Genomic DNA, 15,329 nt, shown 5'->3' on the forward strand with positions numbered 1-15,329 from the left:
AAAGGCTTTTACTCTAAAAGCGACGATGTGGTATCAAGGACGAATGAGGTCATACTTTCAACTCGTGGCCTAATTTTGAGGTTATAAATCAAATGATTACGAACAAATATGTTGTTTTTATTACTGGGATATTTACAAAGCGATCAAATTAGTATTTATTATTGAATTATTGTGCTATTGTTGTAGCTAAACAGGTCCTGTAATCCTGTAATATTCACCTCAATTGACATTGTTATTATACGGGGCCCCTGAAACTTTTCCTCGTAAACAAATTACTTTCGGACATCACACACACCTTCCACGTTACAACAGGTGCACCTGTGTACTTGTATGTGTGGGATATACGTAACTACACTTACATCCATGTTACATACTGACGAGATGATAGTAGGAGTGCTAGAAGATAATCCCTCTTAATCTTTGATAGCTCTCGTTTAAATATACATTTTTGTAACTGTAAAATAACTTGCAAGTCTGGCCCCTTTAACTTAATTTTCATAATAAAATATAAAGTTCTTTTAAACGCTCCCATATTTGTGAATTCGTTAATCAAGCCGCCAAAATGCCAGAACTACTGTAAAATGATAATAGCTTGTATAAAGTTTTGTGTTCCTTAATACACTGTGCTCATTATATTTTCAAGCGACTTTAAATTTTAATTTTTTAATTTTTTATCTAATGTGCGTGGACCGATTTATATTATATTTTCATATTTGAAACTGGTACCTACCATGTACTCCCATTTGCATTTGGTTTCTGATAATTTGAAAGAAAGAAAGAAAGAAATTAATTGAATCGTTCATTGCTCATGTGTGCGTGCGTCATTCTAGCGACGCACGCACACATATAATTATTATTACTTTTTATTTTATTTTAAGTTTAGCTTTTGTAATTATGTTTTTGTGAATTTCTTTTTGTAAAATTGTTATAAAATGTGACATTGGGTCCTTGTTACCCCGAAATAAAGAATTTATTATTATTATTATATTATAATCCTTGGGCTAGAATCTAGCCCAAGGATTCTAGTTCGAGTTATTTTATTCTAAACTACGTGTTTTAGTAGAAAGCACACAAAAGTAAAATCGTATACGCATAAACGTAACAATACAAAGGCGTCACAACAGCGGTCTCTCTGACTATCGATCATCCATTAATGTTCATCTTTTGTGGAAGAAAAACGCTTCACTTTTACATTCTTTGCGTGGATCGTGCGCACGCGACGTTTCTTGATTAATTTTTTAATAGGAAAAAACGTTTTTTGTGCGCATCTCATGTCCCATTTGTTAAGACGTTATTTTTTAAATATGCGTAATTATAGCTTTGAGTAATTACCGTAATTTTATTTATAACGTACTTGTGTAATTCTTTAAATTCTTTTAGTGAGTTCAGCAATCATTATATTCAAGTTATTTAAAAGAAAGAAATTTGTAAATAAATGAATACGTAATGCATATAAACATATAATAAGAGATAGAATAAACACATAAATACATATAATTATTGCAATTAGTATAAATTCATATTCTTTAGTTTTTATTAACATATAAATAAGAAAATCGGTCAAGTGCGAGTCACGCTCTCGGCACTGAGGACATTTCCGTATGATATTTGTACTAAAGAGGAACCGCAGAAAAGTTTAGAAATTAAAGACTTTTTAAAGAATTTTAAACGCGATGGGTTGCGGGGAGACCTCGAAGTGTGAGAGTGTTCGAAACGTCGGGTTAATAATATAATGAATAAATCGCGTTTAAAATCCGTTAAAGTCTTTAATTTCTAAATGTATAACACTCGCGGAAAATCAAACACAAGCAAAATGCTATGCAAAAAAGTTGTCATATATTTAGGTATAACTACATAGTTATTGCGTATACATATACGCAACCCTAAAATTAAGATACTGATGTTAGTATGTCTTCTATCATCTATCATATCATCTTATAATCTTATTAGTGTAAACTAGTATTATGAAGAGGAAACTTTTTTATTTTTCTGTTTGTAACGTTTTCACGCAAAAACTCGCATTTCGAGCCTTTGCGTATCACTTTTTAGTATAAAGCAAAATATATTTTACGATCTTCAACTATTTTAAATCAAAATTCCATTCACTTCGGTGCTATGTTTAAACTCTAAAAGATTGCGAAACAGAGAGATAGACAGACTTTCGCATTAGTAATATTAGTATATAATTTCATCATATACTCTTACTAGCTGTTGTCCGCAGCTTCGTGGTTTTTTTATGGTACAATATGTCATACCCTTTTTTGCCACTTTGGTGGTAAAATTTATCAAAATCCTGTCTCAGCGGCATAATAGCGGCTATCTAGCCAAATTCAGACATCGATTAATTATTCGGCGTGATTGGGCTATGCATTGATCAGTCAGTCAGTCTTTGCGTTTTATCATCATCATCAGCCCATACATGTTCCCACTGCTGGGACACAGGCCTCCTATGAGGGTTCAGGCCATAATCCACCACGCTGGCCAAGTGCGGGTTGGCAGATTTCGCATTCCGTCGAACTTTTTGATTCTTGGACATGCCGGTTTCCTCACGATGTTTTCCTTCACCGTTTTAAGCAGTGGCGATGTTATCCACATGTGCAGATAAATTGAAAAATCAATTTATTTCCTGCACGCTCGCCCGGTCTCGAACCCCGACTTATCGATTTTGAAGTCCGAGGTTCTCACCACTGAGCCACCACTGCTTACGTTTTATATACGTTGCGTTTTATATATCAAGATAATTTACAAGACCAGTTTCAGGTAACAAAACTAAGTCACTAACTCACAACAAAGTGTAACGGTAACATATACGGCGTATCTAATGAGAAATATAATTTTTCTAAACAATAACATGTCAAACGGCCATACAAATAATATCTTTATTATGCTTATATGCTTGGACTTGTTATATTTAGTACTAGCGGTCCGCCCCGGCTTCGCCCGTGGTACATATATAGGCTATAGCCTTCCTCAATAAATTGGCTATCTAACACTGAAAGAATTTTTCTAATCGGACCAATAGTTTCTGAGTCCTGAGTTCAAACAAACAAACGAACAAACTCTTCAGCTATATAATATTAGCATAGATAGAGAGAAGCTTTCCGCCCGTGGCTTTGTCTGTGTAGTCGCAAGAAAGATAGACCTGAAGTGTTACCGGCAAGGTTCCCATTCCCGTTCGATTTCCGGGATAAAAACTATTCTTTTTCCTTTCTCGGGCCTTAAACTATCTCTGTACCTAATTTTAACATCATCGTTTCCGCCGTTCTTGAGTTATAAATTGTGTAACAACACGACTTTATTTTATATACACTTAATATAAAATTTTTCGACGACTAAACAGGACATAATGTCAATCACATGTATTAATAATTAATCATAGTATTCGCTTCATTGACGTATGAAGTGAATGCAGTTATTGACATAATGTCAAAATTCCTTCCGTTTGCCTATTTTTTGGATCAGTATAAAATTTCATATCGTTCATTTGAAATGCTGGTACAGTTTTTATACGACGTAAACTAAAAATATGTTGAACTTTTCTTTTTAAATAATTCGTTATAAGTATCTCCACGATGACACAATAGATTAATAAAATAGTTAGGGAAGGTCGGCAAATAGCCTCACGCAAAGTAAAACGATGATGCTTATTTAACTGTCTTCCAAAAATCTTTCTGAATTATGAGGAAATTGTTAACTGTATTTTGAATGCACAGTATATTACGTACAAGTCACTAACAAATACTTTATTAGACATGTACTAGCTACGCCCCGCGGTTTCACCCGCATAAGTCCGTATCCCGTAAGAATATGGGGATAAAAAGTTGCCTATATGTTATTCCAGTTGTTCAGGTATCTACGTACCAAATTTAATTGCAATCGCTTCAGTAGTAATTGCGTGAAAGAGCAACAAACAAACACATACATCCATCCTCACAAACTATCGCATCTATAATATTAGTATTGATTTGATTGTAAAAGCTATGAAGACAATATGTAATGTATATGATTATTTTCCTCACAAGCTATATTTAAAATCGTGCGCCAAATACCAGGTTTCGTATTTGTAAATGATATGAACCACTTATACAATTATTTCACTTTCGTTCTTAACTTCGCAGTGAAATGTGAATGACCGGAGAAATGGCTGTCAAATACAGCTTCGCTGGATACATTTCATTTAAAAATGAGTATAATTTTAAGTGTATTTGTAAGTTATATTAGAAATATCGGGATAAAAAGTTGCCTATATGATATTCCAGTTGTCTAGCTATATACGTACCAAATTTCATTGCAATCGGTTCAGTAGTTTTTGCGTGAAAGAGCAACAAACACACACATCCTTACAAACTTTCGCGTTTATAATATTAGTAGGATAGTATTAGATACTAGCTTTTGCCCGCGGCTTCGCACGATAATTCGGAGTAGTTTAATAGATGTTATTACATATAAACCTTCCTCTCGAATCACTATCTATTAAAAGAAACCCCATCAAAATCCGTTGCGTGGTTTTAAAGATTTAAGCATAGAAAGCGACTTTGTTTTATACTATGTAGTAATTACCAAAGCTAATCAATGACAACAGAACAGATTATTCAAGGACTTAATGACTTTACGTATAAAATTTGTTTGAAAAATTTACTACATCCTTGTTCTTTTAATATTAATTTACTACTAATTTCCATTTTGTGACTAAACAAATAACAGACACTAGCCACACATTTTTAAGTGACTAATCGTTAATTTATTATACTATTCACTAGAAACATTATAACAACATAAAGACAAAGAAGACTCTCTCTGTATGTCAAATGTCATTGACCCTTGTAATTAATCTTTTGTTTTCATTTTTTAATAAAACTTACGATGAAATTAATATAGCACGCAAAAAGTGAAATATCAGTGAAAGTAGAAACAGGCCTCTTTTGTAAATAAAATAATTTATTTATACTGTTTTCCATAAAATTAAATTTGCTTAATCACATTTTAATATAGGCTTTTACATTCGCTAAGAAAGTATTGTGATATATTCTACTTCCGAAGCATTAAATCGGGAATGAGAGTTTGTACCATGAAAATGTATTTGGACCCAGCGGGCGAAGCTGCGGGTAACAGCTCGTTCACTTTATGATGTTTGGAAAGCTTCTTTTTGAGTTTCATGAAGTTAAAAACTTTTGTGCCGAAATTGTAAATATATCTTAAAACTGTTTAGGAGATATTTATATCCACGAGTCATAAATTTTTTGACCGCCTCCTTGGTGTAGTGGTTAACGCTCGAGTGTAGAACCTAAAGTAGCTGGCTCGATTCCCGATAGGGACTCAACAAAAAAAATGTCTCGGTATGGCAGGAAATAGACGGTTGATCACCTGCTTATCTTTAAAGAAAATCGATGATTGAAACATGTAGGTATATCATTTATCCCATACCCAACTAGGTAACTTCTTGATTATTATTATTCATACATATTAATGTGCATAGATATGTAGCTTCGTCTTTAAACACTTAAGTATATTGTCACTATACACTTTCTCACCTTGTTTAAATTTAAACGAGTATTCAGTATCTATTGTTCAAGAGAAAATTTTGAAACCTAAGGTCGGATGCTAATGATGCATTCTATCGCTAAATGAAAGGTCAGTTTCCACTTGCCTTTGAGATTTATTGTTTAATAATTTAAATTCTTGTCATATGAAAATGTCAGGTACATAATATGTAATTTAAATTTTAGACAGATAACAGAACTCGCACTCTAAAGAACTACGTAAGGGGATAAATTACAGAATACTTAATAATAAAGTGAGGGTACTATGTAGATAGTCTCAACAATTCTACATTTATTTATAGAATACACACCTTCATACATGGGTCCTTTCGATAAAACGTCACCGACCTTCATGTAATGGCATAATCCAATTTCTAAAATAGGACAAAAAGACAGAAATTCCTATCAAACACACAAACACACACATTCGGTTGAAATCCCAGCCTTTATCGTGTAACAAACCCAATCAAGGTCTCATTTCATTTGAACGATCAGCTTCCATAGATACAATAACAGCTTAAACTTCTAAGTAAATATACGTAAACTGAGAATATGTCCAGAATTCAATAAAACACAAAACGAAAATCATAAATAAAAGAAACGGAGAGACACTCGATCTAGTTTAAACTTTACGCTACGTAATGTCGAAGAAAGGGACAGCGAGCATGTTTTTTAAATATGGTTAAACTTATCTCAGAAACTACTGGATCGATGTTTTAGTCTTTTAACTATTGTATGTTACTATTGTCACTTAAAATTGTAGTTTTTATGGTGTACAATAAAGATTTTTTCATTTACTCATTAATTTATATGATCCCGGATTGCTATATGCTATACACATACAGGGCGGACCCCAAGTAATGCAACAAGTATACATTACGATTTACCATTCCAAATTATAACAGACAGGCCATCGTTCGATTCTCGTAGAATTTATATTTTACTTTTATTTTCATTTCACCGTTCTGTCTTGAATGATATACTTTCACTCGAAACTTGTTATTTGCTTATAAGTACGAATTAATACAAAATTAAGTACAGCACTGGATAATTAAACTGTTAGGAAAATATTTTAGAGGATTAAATAAGGCCCCTTTCCTTTAGGGGATGGGGATAGCAAGTATAACAGGCGTTATAAAGATTTATTTTCACAAAACTTCAATGAAAACACACGCACACATACACACTTTAACACACGTGCAATCACACACACACATAAACGTGGTAATATTAGTAGGAAATAGGAATAGAGAAAAGGTTTGCATCATGCACGCGTGTGAGACATTTGCAAAGCAAAAAAAACCGACTACACCGCATTCTACATACCGTTTTCATTCCGGCCAAGAAACCAACAGTCTTTCTCAAAATGGCTGATTACGATTCAATTGTTTTATTGTCTGCAGACGGTAAAACTGTTATGTGTGCTCTTTGTCACGTTGCCAACCTGCTATCAATTTCTCTATTTATTGTTACAATCGATAAATGTGAAAATACTATAAATAAGTGGCGTTATCTGTTATATATAAAACTGGAAGGAACTTAAAAAAGGATAGGTCATAATCGACAATCGAAGATTATATTGTCTACTAGACGCTCATCCCACCTCCGGATACCAAGATTCCTGTTTTATTCTAAGGAAGCATATAATCGGGATAAAAAGCATCCTATCACCCAAGTCAGCTCATACGCTGTCTGTATACAAAGTTTCATCAAAGTCCGTTCAGTAGTATCAGCGTAATTGACGGCAAACATCCAAACAAACAAACTTTCACATTTATAATATTCGTGTGATAGTGTGATTATAGTGTGTGATTCATAAACACTTGTGCGCATGAATAAAATCCTTATAGATCGAGTCGAGTTTGAGTTTGACCATTAGAATCAAATATGAACCAGTTATTCTATTTAATACTGTATATTAATAATATGTTAGGATGTACATAATTAGCTATATCTATTTCACCAGAATAATGCATATTTATATCTCAAAAGAGTTATAAATTTACTCAAATTATGATCAATAAATTTACTTTCATTATAACATTGAATGACCGAGACTAACAATTCTTATTTAAATAACCATTCAATTATTTTTCGAAATAATTAATCAATATAATATATAACACCCAACCAAACACAGGAAAGAAATAATTAAATATTAATTGACCACAAAGCTCGTCAACTGCCCTGTTGTAGGACAGTAGGTTACTTTCCTATTTAGGAATAAATAAAAAACCAGTCGGCGATACCACATTCTTGATAGACCAGTCTTATTGGAAAAATTAAAATAGCTCAAAATTTTCGTGAGATATTCTCATAGGAACGTTAATTTCGTTTACGTATGGTAAACTACGTAGTAAAAATTAATATGTATCATTTATTAAGTGTGGTATACATTATTATTTTGCTCTTTTTCACAAATAAAAGTCCTAACTTTTGACTAACTCTTTGTGTGTGTTAGAGATCACATCATATATAGATATAGTGACAGCCCTAAGGCCTAGTGATGTTCGCTCTTCATTAATCGGTTCATCTATCGATAAAATGAAAACTGACATTTCAAATTAAAAGTGAATATCTAATGTGTATCACATAACGGTAAATTTCAAATCAATTCCGCTTAACATAATAACATATACATGAAAAATACTGTTCTATAAATAAGGTCTACGGCCGTTAATATTTATCGCCTTTCCATAACTTTCTCTTAAAATACTCCATAACATGTTTTCATAAACGTAATGTGGTTTCTCAAAAAAAATTTTCCACACAATGTGATGCATTGCTGGCTATAATTTCTTAAATTTTTAATTAAGAACCGTTTCGATGGTAGATAACTCAAATAATGTGTTTTATACATGAAAAATTCATAAGGTTTTAGTAGGTTATCCGTAGATATAAATCTAATCCCTGTCTATTCATATATACATTCTAAATGCTTAATTAATAATGAAATAGTAAGTAAGAGTTTTCTTTGAACGTAATGTTTCTTTTTAACAAATTGCTCAATATATATTTATTACAATTATACATATTATAATATATTATGCATATGTTTGGGAAAGTTTGTAAATATGCTTTCGGCAGATAGCCTTGATCTTTTTTAATTAAAACATAATATATTGTAATGTTTAACTTCTACATGAATAATAGAAACTATACAGATCATCAGATAAACAAATCGTACTTTTGATAAAAAAAAACACCTTTGTCCAACTTATTATCATGTTTTCACTCTCTATGACTTTAGAAGTTAAGATTTTTTAAACAGACAATTTCACATTAAATATGAATGTCATCATAGCAATGAAAACGTTGTACACTATTAATACATAAATTTATCAATTACGTTCTTAGGTTATATCTTAAAAAAATTGTATGTACCTTCCTGGATAGATTTGAATGTAATTTGTTGGAAATAAGAGTACATATTGAAATAGAGAGAAAATAGAAATACTTTTTTAACTTCATCGTAAAATCGCAATAATAATCATCATCATCAGCCCATACATGTTCCCACTGCTGGGACACAGGCCTCCTATGAGGGTTCAGGCCATAATCCACCACGCTGGCCAAGTGCGGGTTGGCAGATGTCACATGTCGTCGAACTTTTTAGATTCTCGGACATGCCGGTTTTATCACGATGTTTTTCTTCATCGGTTTAAGCAGTGGTGATGTTATCCACATGTGCAGATAAATTGAAAAATCAATTTATTTCCTGCACGCTCGCACGGTCTCGTACCCCGAGTTATCGATATTGAAGTCCGAGGTTCTCACTACTGAGCCACCACTGCTAAAATCGCAATAATATTAGTTACTTTTGTGTGTCTTATTTCTAAGAAAGACATTATACTACACTGATTTGATGAAACTTGCGTCTATTGGTTAATACCAGCTCTCATACCTTATTATAAAGAGTTACGTTCAAGGTCATTGAGCCACTCATTCATCAGCTGTCATCACACCTCTCTAAATTGTATTGATACGCATGATTATATTGTTATCATTTCTATATTTGGATGTTCAACAAATTGTTATTATCTATTTAATTCGTATATGACAATGTAATTTTGTTATATTGATATTTATTCGTTTTTAGAGATAGAAACCTCCCAAGGAACCTTCAAACAATCTACATATTTTCGACATTCCAACGAGCGAGAGTTTTCTGAATCACAGAATTTTTTTTATTCTTTAACATTTATTAGCATAGACGTCATTGCCTCCAATACTGACTTATTTTAAAAAAATATCGACCGAATTTTCTGGAATATCGTAACGTCCTGAGGCGGTTAAATCATAAAAAAAGTCCGTCAATATACTTCGTTCTTGAGATTTATTCGAACATTATCAATGGCGTATCTTAGTAAACGCCTTTCTTGTTTACGAATTCCCGAGGTCGAAATGTTTGTAGACTTTCACTGCGAAAGTCCGGTCCACGTGTTCGTACATTAATTTGATTAGAATGCTTTCTTCGAGGATTTGTTAACAGTTGTCTAATGTGGATGTTTTGTGAATGCAATCATAATCATAGTGTTTGTATAGTTTTTTAGCACCTTTATTCTTCACTTGTATGGTTGTATGTAAGTTCTTTAAACTCGATTTTAGCATACTTCAACGGTCGGATTTTATTCAAACTTTTTTCATGAGTTTATCTCCCAATCCTGATTACGATGTGTTTCAGAATTAAATAAGTTAGCGTTCAGTAGTAATCCTAATCAATATAGTAATATTTATACATTATATATTTTTAATGGTTTTAAACAATAGCTCATAACAAATGTATAATTAATGTTTATCGCACTGTTTAACTGTATCTAATTGTTTCAAAACAGTCTGCCGGTATTTATCAGCCCGTATGTTTAAAGTGGGCTAGAAATATACGACAAAATCATAAATATGAAGGAATAAATACAATACAATTGCAAATAAATCGTCTGAACGGAGTTTACCGTAAGTCGTCAATATTTCGAATGAGCTGCGGTTTCGCCAACCCAGATTCCTAAATCTAGAAAATTCTTACGTATGGATATAACCACAAATATTATTACGTATCTATTTAAGCCCTATCTTTTGTTTTAATAGCGAACTGTAAATTCCTTGTTATAAAAAAAGGACACCGATGCGTGGGGTGGAGGTGCGGCTTCTTTTAATTCTAAATCCAATTTTTTACAGTCATTTGGAATAGATCAAAACGTTTTGTTGGATTTGGTGGGGATAGCAAAAAAGGATGGATTTTTTGAACACAAAAAAAACACGTAAATACGTTGTAAATCCATGGAGTTATCGATATAATATGGAGTAGAAATCCTTCGTTTTTGGGATGAAAAAATATAACAGAAGTTTCACAACTTGTGGGTAAAATTACTATTTAATACCATTTAATTACCCATCTATCGTAAAAAGGAAACAGTCGAATAGAAATCCTTCGTTTTTGGGATGAAAAAATATAACAGAAGTTTCACAACTTGTGGGTAAAATTGCTATTTAATACTCATATTACCCATTTAACACTTTTTGTTGTATAGTCTATGGGTATAGTTGATAGACTCTTCATGAAAGTAAAAACACATTCCACTGTTTGGCGGTAAATTGTTGTTATTTAGTTCAATCTACTTTGCATACAGAGTATAGACGATATATGTACATTCATTTTACTTTCGAGTTAATGTGCTGTGAGTGCTTTTACTAGTCAATGGAATTCATTAAATGGGCATGTGCTTGTACACACATGACTAGTTTTTCCAATGAATAAATCAGGCCACGTATTGAAAATCTCGGTAAGACATTTATCATTAACATATTAGATCTTGTATTATTTGATTAAAGTTTAGGCTTTGCTTTGTTTCTTTTTGCTAATATTAACTAATTTGAGGGAAAGAAAATTTTAATTAATAAAATATATCTACGTATATAAATAAAAATGCAACTCCAATGTGCTGCTAAGCGTAAAACTCAACCATTCGGATGTTTTTTAACGTTTTTGTTAAGGCACAAGGAAGGTTCCTATGGAAAGAAAAAACGTACACGAAGCCGGGGCGGACCGCTAGTGTTAAATAATGGACATAAACTGGGACTAAAAGCTGTTTATTTATATTGCAATCGTTATATTTATAACAGCCCATTTTACATGTTCGCCTTGATATATTTAGAAATTAAAAACTTTTTAACGGATTTTAAAAGCGATTTATTCATTATATTTTTAACCCGACGTTTCGAACACTTTACAGCGAGCGTGGTCACAAGGAGACTGTAACATATTTATTAAAAAAAAAAATCCATAAACACTTTGAACATGTTATTTACGGCTGTCAAAAATTTAATACGTATTTCTACAAATAACTAACATCCTTCATACACGCATTAAAGTATCAAGCTATAAGTAGTCAATTTATAAAGCATTTACCGTTTAAAAGAAATTAATCACGCATTTTCTTTGACCGAGAAAACAAAATCTACATACGAGAAATTGACCCGCCAGTTTAAATAAAGCTCAGAGTAATTAGTGAGAGAGATGGGCATTACTTATTAATTTATCTTAAAAGTTAATCGACGTATGACACACTAAATGCCAGCCATTTTATTTTCGTTGCAGTCTATGATTTTTATTGACTCTGTGATAGAATTAAATGATAACCTACTCCTTTTTGATGCCGGTTAAAGAAATAAGTGGAGTTGTAAAGTATTTGTGTATAGAACAGTTAGAAATATTTAGAATAGACGCTCGTCCCGGCTCGGCCCGGATATCAAGATTCCTGTTTCACCCAAGTCAGCTCATACCCCGTATGTATATCAAATTTCATCAAAATCCGAACTATAGTTTCAGCGTGATTGACGAACAAACATCCAATCAAACAAACTTTCACATTTATAATATTAATGTGATAGTGTGATTAATAAATAACAGGAAAGAAAAATAGAAATTAAACTCGCGTTATTTTATTTGGTTGGTTATTGGTCTATATCATTTTAATTATTTAAGTGACTTAGATGCCTTCCTGCATAATAATAATTAACATTTACCACCTGATGACGTTTTTTAAACTAGTGTGTGTAATAATTGAAAATATTTCATTATGTTATATTATTTTATCATATTAATTTATTTCACTTAATTATTCATGAATATTACAATTTCAATATTAATTTATTGATACACGACAAAATAAATTGTTTTTCTTTCAATATAATTACTTATTATATTAAAACATCAGGCAAAACCAAAGTATATATATGTATAATATTGATTACGTGATGGTAACACAATATGTCTGTTGCAAAGGCTATGTAACGATATTTTCCGGAATGCACTGTGCTTTTGAAATCAAGAGTTGGTCAGATTGTAGATACAGTTACATCTAGATGTGATAAAAGTGGTTCCTACTTAGTATAGCGTGGCTTTGTATTCTTCAGAGGCGTTAAATCAATAAAACGTATATATTTATTGAACGACTCAAATGTTTTCTCATCCCTTCCTTCGTCAGAACTAAACGTTTCATCAAAATCCATCCAATAGCTTTTGTGTTGAAGCCGAAACAGACAGATTAACAAAAATATATTTGATCTAATCATCACTCCTACGTAAAAACAAATTACATCCTCTAAAAATACAACGCTCAACGCATCGTTTCATACGACTAAATATACCTACACACATAAACACATTAAATAATAGTTTCATTGCTGGCAGGTACATCAAGTTATTCCTATTCCTATAAATCTCAGTTTTAAATTAAAATTACTCAAAAAATGTATGTTGTATTTGCTTTTAATTAGAACTGAATCTTCTTATGCATTCTATATAATATATAACTCTTTAAAATATATTATAATATGAGACATATTTAATGGTAAATAAAAAATAAATGTATGAATAACGTATTACAATATAAGACATATCTATTGGTAAATCAAAAATAAATGTCAATACATTTATTTTGCATTCATTCGTCCATTTAAATGAATGGAAAATGCAAAGAATTAAATTTCTAAATAGCTTTTCATCAACTCAACGAGTAAACTCACGAGCAATAAGAGATAATTCTTATCTATTATATTTACATCCATGTAAAGGCACGCGCTTGGAAAGCGGAACGGATACTGGATTCTGAATCAGCCAATCTTCTGATTACTCACGTGTGTTATCGATAATGCCCCATCAATATGCCCCAGCCCCCGCCATGGCGCAGACATATTTTGTGTTCATCAATGTATGTTATGTTTAGAGAAAATATAGCAAAAATAGTTTGTACAGATTACTTTATCGCGCTAAAAGGTAGTCTAATAATATCTCTCCTAGCCTATCTTTAAACATAAAAAGCATAACGTAACATCGCTCCGTGGCGACGTAAAATAAGGACAAACAAGCAGGCAAACAACAAAAAGGTTAATAAAAAAAATGGTTATTGGCAAGTGATAAACGACTTTTGTTTTAAATCTAAAACGAGGCACATGTGAAAAAGATAAATAAATCAACTCAACTGTAACGCCCTAAGACTGATAAAAAGTGTAATAGTTTACTTTTTAACTCAGAAAATAAGTTTTGGCATTAATATACCTAGTTGTAAAAAGTATAAAAATCAAATGAAATTATGATCCAATAATTTATGAAATTAAATAAAATGACTTTCAAATAACTCGCCAGACAAATTGTTGAATCTAAATTATTTATTTTAAACTCATGCAATATTGCAAAAATTCTTAAAAGGCAGATAAAATATACACGCGATAATTAGTGCAAGAACTATTAGTTAGGGTTGCCACGTAATAGAATTATAAATAATGAAAATATCACTAATAGTTTGAAATAATTATCATAATACGAAAGAAAAAACTTCAAAAATACACTGTTTTATAACACTATTATATAGGTATATCATTATAATAATTATTCTAATTTTACTTCAATCAAATATCAACATTCTAGTTTAATTATTAATGTATATTTTGTTTTCATTTTTGTAATTTACGTAATATTATAAATTTTATCTAATTCTAATAATGATTTATATATTTATGCGTCTAAGGGACTTGTAACTGAACAATTTACAATATTTATAAACATGAGAAAATATTAAAATATTATATATTATATAAATATTTTATTAAAGGATTCGAACGAAACACAATAGGAAATTCATATGCTAGTAAGGTTACTAGCAGGTAACATATGAGTTTTGGAAATGATAACCACAAAAACAATAAATTGACAACCCTAGCTGTGATTGCTCTACTAAAACATGCCTTATAAAGTTTATCATCCAACAAGTAGTAGATCTCGCTTTAAGCTAAATTATGCTACCACTATAATAACTGTGTTGTCACCCATAACCTAGTTTGGAACAATACTATTTTACTGTAATATATGCATATTACTGTAATTTCTAATCTTTTAAAAGCAATTTAAGTACCAAATGGGGTATTCTTATTGTTTTGTTAAAATAAATAAATTTGTTCATATTTCTTCTGAAATAGTGAAATACACGATTGATTTTAAAGCTAAGTCACTTATGTAGATGATGTATGAAAATAACAGAGTACTGAGTAATTACACAAATTTCTTGTTTTTTTATACCAACCAGCTTTGCGTCCTACTAATATTATAAATGCGAAAGTTTGTAAGGATGTGTGTGTGTTCGTTGCTCTTTCACGCAAAAACTACTGAACTGATTGCAATGAAATTTAGTAACTAGTTAGCTGGACAACTATAATAACATAATATACCTAGTCTTGCCATAAATATTGTAATAAAGAAAAAAGAAAATTGTTAACTGCAAATAACATTTATTA

The 15,329-nt window shown here is 31.4% G+C and overlaps 1 protein-coding gene across 1 annotated transcript in view; it reads left to right on the plus strand.

The window, feature by feature from the left end:
• Positions 1 to 15,329, plus strand: part of LOC119837873 — a 33,247-nt gene that overhangs the window by 1,070 nt on the left and 16,848 nt on the right. The gene's annotated exons all lie outside the window — the stretch shown is intronic.

The sequence above is a fragment of the Zerene cesonia genome, chromosome 29, assembly GCF_012273895.1.
Source record: "Zerene cesonia ecotype Mississippi chromosome 29, Zerene_cesonia_1.1, whole genome shotgun sequence".
Lineage (NCBI taxonomy): Eukaryota > Metazoa > Arthropoda > Insecta > Lepidoptera > Pieridae > Zerene > Zerene cesonia.